Source organism: Pan paniscus, chromosome 1 (assembly GCF_029289425.2).
Source record: "Pan paniscus chromosome 1, NHGRI_mPanPan1-v2.0_pri, whole genome shotgun sequence".
Lineage (NCBI taxonomy): Eukaryota > Metazoa > Chordata > Mammalia > Primates > Hominidae > Pan > Pan paniscus.
Genome location: NC_073249.2, coordinates 140353419 through 140360982, shown reverse-complemented (window position 1 = coordinate 140360982; position 7564 = coordinate 140353419).

Below are 7564 nucleotides of genomic sequence, written 5' to 3'. Positions count from 1 at the left end.
TGAACTTGGGAGGTGGAGGTTGCAGTGAGCCGAGTTCGTGCCACTGTACTCCAGCCTGGTGAGAGAGCAAAACTCCGTCTCAGAAAAAAAAAAAAAAAAAGACTTGTAACTCTAATAAAAATATAAACAACCCAGTGAAAAAAAAATAAACAAAAAGTCCAAACAGATCTTCAGCAAAGATACACAGTTAACAAAAATAAGCATATGAAAAGATGGGCTTCACCTGCAACAATTATTATGATGGGTTTTTTGTTTGTATATTGTTGTTGTTTGAGACAAGGTCTCACTCTGTCACCCAGACTGGAGTGCAGTGGTGCCATCATGGCTCACTGTAACCTCAACCTCCCAGACTCAAGCGATCCTCCCACCTCAGCCTCCTGGGTAGCTGAGACTAAAGGTATGCACCACCACGGATGGCTAATTTTTTGCATTTTTAGTAGAGATGGGGTTTCATCATGTTGCGCAGGCTGGTCTCGAACTCCTGGGCTCAAGAAATTCACCTGCCTCAGCCTCCCAAAGTGCTGGGATTACAGGTGTAAGCCATCACGCACAGCGTACTATCGTGTGTTAATGGTGATTTCTATGTTCTCATTTCTTCATTTATTAATTGCAATGCTTTTAGTAGGATTTCTCCATTATAGACCCAGAGATATTTATTTTATTCTTTTAGTTATAATCCAATATTTTCATTATTTATTTTACTGAATAAGGTAAAATTCACCACATAACATAAAATTTACCATTTTAACCATTTTAAAGTACAAGCCCTTAACTTTATATGGGAAAGGCAGCCATGTGGTAAGATTTGAGATTAGAAAAACCCTGTTGCCAGAGTTAATTCAAAGTAATACAGTGTCTTAAAAAGCTACCATGAAAGATATATTATTTTCTGCTTTTAAAACTAATATTCTAGCTGGGCGCACTGTCTCAAGCCTACAATCCCAGCACTTTGGAAGGCCAAGGCGGATGGATCATGTGAGGTCAGGAGCTCAAGACAGCCTGGCCAACATGGTAAAAACCTGTGTCTACAAAAAATACAAAAATTAGCCTTGCATGGTGGTGTGTGTCTGTAATGCCGGCTACTTGGGAGGTTGAGGAATGAGAATTGCTTGAACCTGGGAGGCGAAGTTTGCAGTGAGCAAAGATCCGGCCTCTGCACTCCAGCTTGGGTGACAGAGCAAGACTCCATCTCAGAATAATAATATAGTAATAGTAATAATAATATTCTAGAATGTAAATAATGCTATTCACTGGCTTTCGGTACATTCACAATGTTGTACAATCATCACTGCTATCTAATTCTAGAACATTTTCATCACTCCAGAAAAAATTTTCATACCCTTTATGCAGTTGCTTCCCATTTCCTCTACCCTCACCACAGCCCCTGATAAGTACTATCTGATTTCTGTCACCATGTATTTGCCTATCTTGATATTCCATATAAATGTAATCATACAATATGTGGGACTTTTCATCTAGTATACTTCATTTGGCATAATGTTTTCAAAGTTCATCTTCATTGTGGCATGTATCAGTACTTCATTCCTTTTTATGGCTGAATAGTGTTCCACTGTAAGGATATACCTCATTTGTTAAATCCATTCATCAGTTTACAGACACTGGCCTGTTTCTACTTCTTCCATTTCTTCAGGATTATAGAATTTTTAGTTGACAGTTTTTTCTTTCATAACTTGAATATGTCATTCCACTGCCCTTGGGTCACCATGGTTTCTGATAAGAAATTAGCCATTAATCTTATTGAGAATCCCTTTGCACAACAAATCACTTCTCTCTTGCTGCTTTTTTTTCTTTGCATTTAGGTTTCAACACCTTGACTATAATGTGTCTCTACAAAGATATCTTTGAAGTTACCCTACTTGTGTTATGTTGAAGTTGTTTTCTTCTATGATTTTTTATTTTTAATTTTTGTGACTACAGAGTGGGTGTATATATTTATAGGGTACATGCAATCTTTCCACACAGGAATGAATGTGAAATAATCACATCATGGAGAATAGGGTATCCATCCCCTGAAGCATTTGTCCTTTGTGTTACAAACAATCCAACTATACTAATTTAGTTATTTTAAAATGTACAATTAAATTATTATTGACTATAGATACACTGGTGTGCAACCAAATAGTACGTCTTATTTATTTTTGTAATTATTTTTTGTACCCATTAACCATCCCCACTGCCCCCTGCCCAACTACCCTTCCCAGCCTCTGGTAACCATTATTTTACTCTGTATCTCCATGAGTTCAACAGTTTTTATTTTGAGATCTCATGAATCAGTGATACATGAGATGTTTGTCTTTCTGTGCCTGGCTTATTTCACATAACACAATAATCTCCAGTTCATCTATGTTGTTGCAAATGACAGAATCTCATTTTTTTTATGGCTGAGTAGTACTCTATTGTGTATATGTACCACATTTTCTTTATCCATTCATCTGTTGATGAACAATTAGGTTGCTTCCAAATCTTAGCTATTGTGAACACTGCTACAATAAACATGGGAGTGCAGATATCATTTTGAAATACTGATTTTCTCATGCCTGTAATCCCAGCACTTTGGGAGGCTGAGGCAGGCAGATCACAAGGTCAGAAGATCGAGACCATCCTGGCTAACATGGTGAAACTCTGTCTCTACTAAAAATAAAAAAAAATTAGCCGGGCATGGTGGCGGGAGCCTGTAGTCCCAGCTACTTGGGAGGCTGAGGCAGGAGAATGGCGTGAACCCAGGAGGTGGAGCTTGTAGTGAGCCAAGATTGTGCCACTGCACTCCAGCCTGGGCAACAGAGCAAGACTCCGTCTAAAAAAAAAAAATACTGATTTACTTTCTTTGGGGTCTATACCCAGCAGTGGGACTGCTGGATCATATGATACCTCTATTTTTAAGTTTCTTGAGGAATCTCCAAATTGTTCTCCATAATGACTGTACTAATTTACATTCCAACAGTATATGAGGGTTCTCCTTTCTCCACCTCCTCACTAGCTTTGATATTGGTTGTCTTTTGGATATAAGCCATTTTAACTGGGGTGAGAAGATAACTTATTGTAGTTTTGATTTGCATTTCTCTGATGATCAATGATGTTGAGCACCTATTCATGTGCCTGTTTGCCATTTGTATGTCTTCTTTTGAGAAATGTCTATTCAAATCTTTTGCCCATTTTTTGATTGGGTTATTAGATTTTTTTTCTGTAGACTTGTTTGAGCTCCTTATACATTCTGGTTAGTCATCCCTTGTCAAATGGGTAGTTAGCAAATATTTTCTTCCATTTTGTGGGTTGTCTCTTCACTTTGTTGATTGTTTCCTTTGTTAGGCAGTCGCTTTTTAATGTGAGTAAACCTATTTGTTTATTTTTACTTTGGTTGCCTGTGCTCATGTGGTATTACTCAATAAATTTTTGCCCAGACCAATGTCCTGGAGAATTTCACCAAGTTTTTTTGTAGCAGTTTCATAGTTTGAGGTCTTAGATGTAAGTCTTTAATTCGTTTTGATTTGATTTTTGTATATGGCAATAGATAGGGGTCTGGTTTCATTATTCTGCATACAGATATCCAGTTTCCACAGTACCATTCATTGAAGAGACTGTCTTTTTCCAAGTGTATGTTCTTGGCACCTTTGTCAAAAATGAGTTAGTGAACTCATCTCACTAACTATAAGTGTATGGATTTGTTTCTGGGTTCTCTATTTTATCCTATTGGTCTAGGTGTCTGTTTTTATGTCAGTACAATGCTGTTTTGGTTATTATAGCTCTTTAGTATAATCTGAAGTCATGTAATGTGATTCCTCCTGTTCTGTGCTTTTTGCTTAGGATAGCTTTGGCTATTCTGGGTCTTTTGTGGTTCCATATAAATTTTAGGATTGCTTTTTCTACTTCTGCGATGAATGTTGTATTAGTCCATTCTCATGCTGCTAATAATGACATACCTGAGACTGGGTAATTTATAAAATAAAGAGGTTTAATGGACTCAAAGTTCAGTATGACCTCAAAAAACTTATAATGATGGTGGAAGGGGAAGCAAATACATCTTTCTTCATGAGACCTCAGGAAACTTACTATCACAGTGGAAGGGGAAGCAAACATGTCCTTCTTCACATGGTGGCAGGAAGAAGTGCTGAGCAAAAGGGGGAAAAAGCCCTTTATAATATCATCAGATCTTCTGAGAACTCACTCACTATCACAAGAACAGCAGCACAAGGGCAAGTTGCCCCCATGATTCAATCATTACCTCCCACTGGGTCCCCCTCATGACAGGTAGGGATTATGGAAACTACAATTCAAGATGTAATTTGGTTAGGGACACAGCCAAGCCATATCAAATGTCATTTTGATAGGGATTGCATTGAATTTGTAGATTGCTTTGATTAGTATGGACATTTTAGCAATGTTGATTCTTCCAATTCATAAACATGGAATATCTTTCCATTTTTTGAAGTCCTCTTCAATTTCTTTCATCAGTGTTTTATAGTTTTCACTATAGAGGTATTTTACTTTGGTTAAGTTGATTCCTAGGTATTAATTTTATTTGTGGCTATTGTAAATGGAATTACTTTCTCAATTTCTTTTTCAGATTGTTTGCTGTTGGAAGATATAAATGTTACTAATTTTTGTATGTTGATTTTGTATTCTGCAACTTTACTGAATTTGTTTATCACTTCTAATAGTTTTCTGGTGGAGTCTTTAGGTTTTCCCAAATATAAGACCATATCATTTGCAAACAAGGATAATTTGAATTCATCCTTTCTAAATTGGAAGTTCTAAATTTCTTTGTCTTGTCTGATTGCTCTAGCTAGGACTTCTAGTACTATATTGAATAACAGTGGTGAAAGTAGGCACCTTATTGTGTTCCAGATCTTAGGGGAAAGGCTTTTAGTTTATCCCCATTCAGTATGATATTAACTGTGGGTCTCTCATTTATGGTTTTTTTATGCTGAGGTATGATCCTTCTATACTTAGTTTTTTGAGAGTTTTTATCATGAAGGAATGTTGAATTTTATCAAGTATTTTTAGCATCAATTGAAATGATCATATAGTTTTTAATCCTGCATTCATTGATATCATGTATCACATGGATTGATTTGCATATGTTGAAACATGCTTGCCTCCAAGGGACAAATTTCATTTAGTCATGATAAATGATCTTTCTAATGTACTGTTGAATCCAGTTTGCTAGTATTTTGTTGACAACTTTTGCATCAATATTTACCAGGGCTATTGGCCTGTGCTTTTCTTTTTTGGATGCATCTTTGTCTGGCTTTGGTTCAGAGCCATAGAATAAGTTTGAAAGTATTCCCTCCTCCTCTATTTTTGGGGGATAGTTCGAGTAGGATTGGTATTAGTTCTTCTTTAAATGTTTGGTAGAATTCTGTCGTGAAGCCATTGGGCCCCAGGCTTTACTTTGCTGGGAAACTTTTGATTGCAGCTTCAATCTCATTACTTGGTACTGGTCTGTTCAAGTTTTGGATTTGTTTCTGGTTCAGTCTTGGCAGGTTGTATGTGTCTAGGAATTTGTCCATTTCTTCTAGATTTTCCAATTTATTAGCATATAGTTGTTCAGAGTATTCACTAATGATGCTTTGAATTTCTGCAGTATCAGTTATGATGTCTCCTTTTTCATTTATGATTTTATTTATTTGGATCTTCTCTCTTTTTTTCTTAGTCTGGCCTAAAGTTTGCCAATTTTGTTTAACTTTTCAAAAAACCAACTTTTGTTTCATTGATCTTTTGTATTGTTTTTGTCATTTCAAATTCATTTATTTCTGCTGTGATCGTCATAATTTTTTTATTCTACTAATTTTAGATTTGGTTTGTTCTTGCTTTTCTAATTCTTTAGGATGTATCATTAGATTGTCTATTTGAAGTTTTTTCTCTTTTTTGGATGTAGGCATTTATAGCTATAATCTTCCCTCTTAGTACTGTTTTTCCTATATCCAATAGGTTTTGGTATGTTGTGTTTTCATTACCATTTATTCCAGGAAATTTTCAAATTTTCATCTTAATTTCTTCCTTGATCCACTGGTCATTCAGGAGCATATTGTTTAATTTTCTTGTATTTGTATAGTTTTCAAAATTCCTCTTGATATTAATTTGTAGTTTTATTCCACTGTGGTCAAAGAAGATGCTTGATACTATTTCAATTTTTTAAAATGTTTTAAGACTTGTTTTGTGAAATAACACATGGTCTATTCTTGAGAAAAATCCATGTGTTAATGAGAAGAATGTGTATTCTGCAGCCATTGGATGAAGTGTTCTGTAACTATCTATTAGATATATTTGGCTTATAATGCAGATTATGTTTGATGTTTCTTTGCTGATTTGCTGTCTGGAAGATCTGTCCAATGTTGAAAGTGGGGTGTTGAAATCTCCAGCTATTATTGTATCAGGGCCTGTCTCTCTCCATCTCTAATAATATTTGCCTTGTGTATCTGGGTGCTTCAGTGTTGAGTGTTTATGTATTTAAATTTTTTATATTCTTTTGCTGAATTGATTCCTTTATTATTATACAGTTACCTTCTTTGTCTCTTGTTATAGTTTTTGTCTTGAAATCTATTTTGTCTGATACAAGTATAGCTACTCCTGCTCTTTTTTGGTTTCCATTGGCATAGAATATCTTTTTCCATCCCTTTATTTTTAGTCTATATGTTTATTTATAGGTGAAGTGTGCTTCTTGTAAGCAACGGGTCAACAGTTCTGCTATAGGTTGGTGCAAAAGTAATTGCGGATTTTGCCATTACTTTTAGTGGCAAAAACCACAATTACTTTTGCACCAATCTAAATATTTTCATTTATTCAACCACTCTGTCATTTGATTGAAGTGTTTAGTCCATTTACATTTAGTGCTATATTGATAAGTGAAGACTTACTCCTGCCATTTTGTTATTGTTTTTTGGTCTCTTCCTTCTCTCTTTCCTTCCCATCTTTTTTAAGTAAAGGCAATTTTCTCTGGTGATATGATTTAGTTTCGTGCTTTTATTTTTTTGTGTATTCATTGTATGTTTTTTTGTTTGAGGTTACCATGAGGCTTGCAAATACTATATTATAATCTATTATTTTAAGCTGATAACAACTTAATACTTTGCATAAACAAACAAGCAAGCTAAAAGAAAACTAATAAAAATTCTGCACACTAACTTCATCCCCTCAGTTTTTAATTTTTTGTTGTTTTTATTTATTTATTGTACTGTCTATGTCTTGAAAAGTTGTTTAGTTAGTTTTGAGTGATTCATTGTTTAGTCTTTCTACTTAGGATAAAGCAGTTCACACACCACAGTTACAGTGTTATAATATTCTGTGTTTTTCTGTGTACTTACTACTACCAGTGAGTTTTGAACCTTCAGGTGATTACTTATTACTCATTAATGTCCTTTTCTTTCTGAATGAAGTATTCCCTTAAGTTTTTCTTATAGGACAGGTCTGGTGTTGATCAAACCCCTCAGCTTTTGTCTGGGAAAATCTTTATTTCTCCTTCATGTTTGAAGGATATTTTCACTGGATTTACTATTCTAGGATAAAAGTTTTTTGCCTCAGCACTTCAAGTACATCATGCCACTCT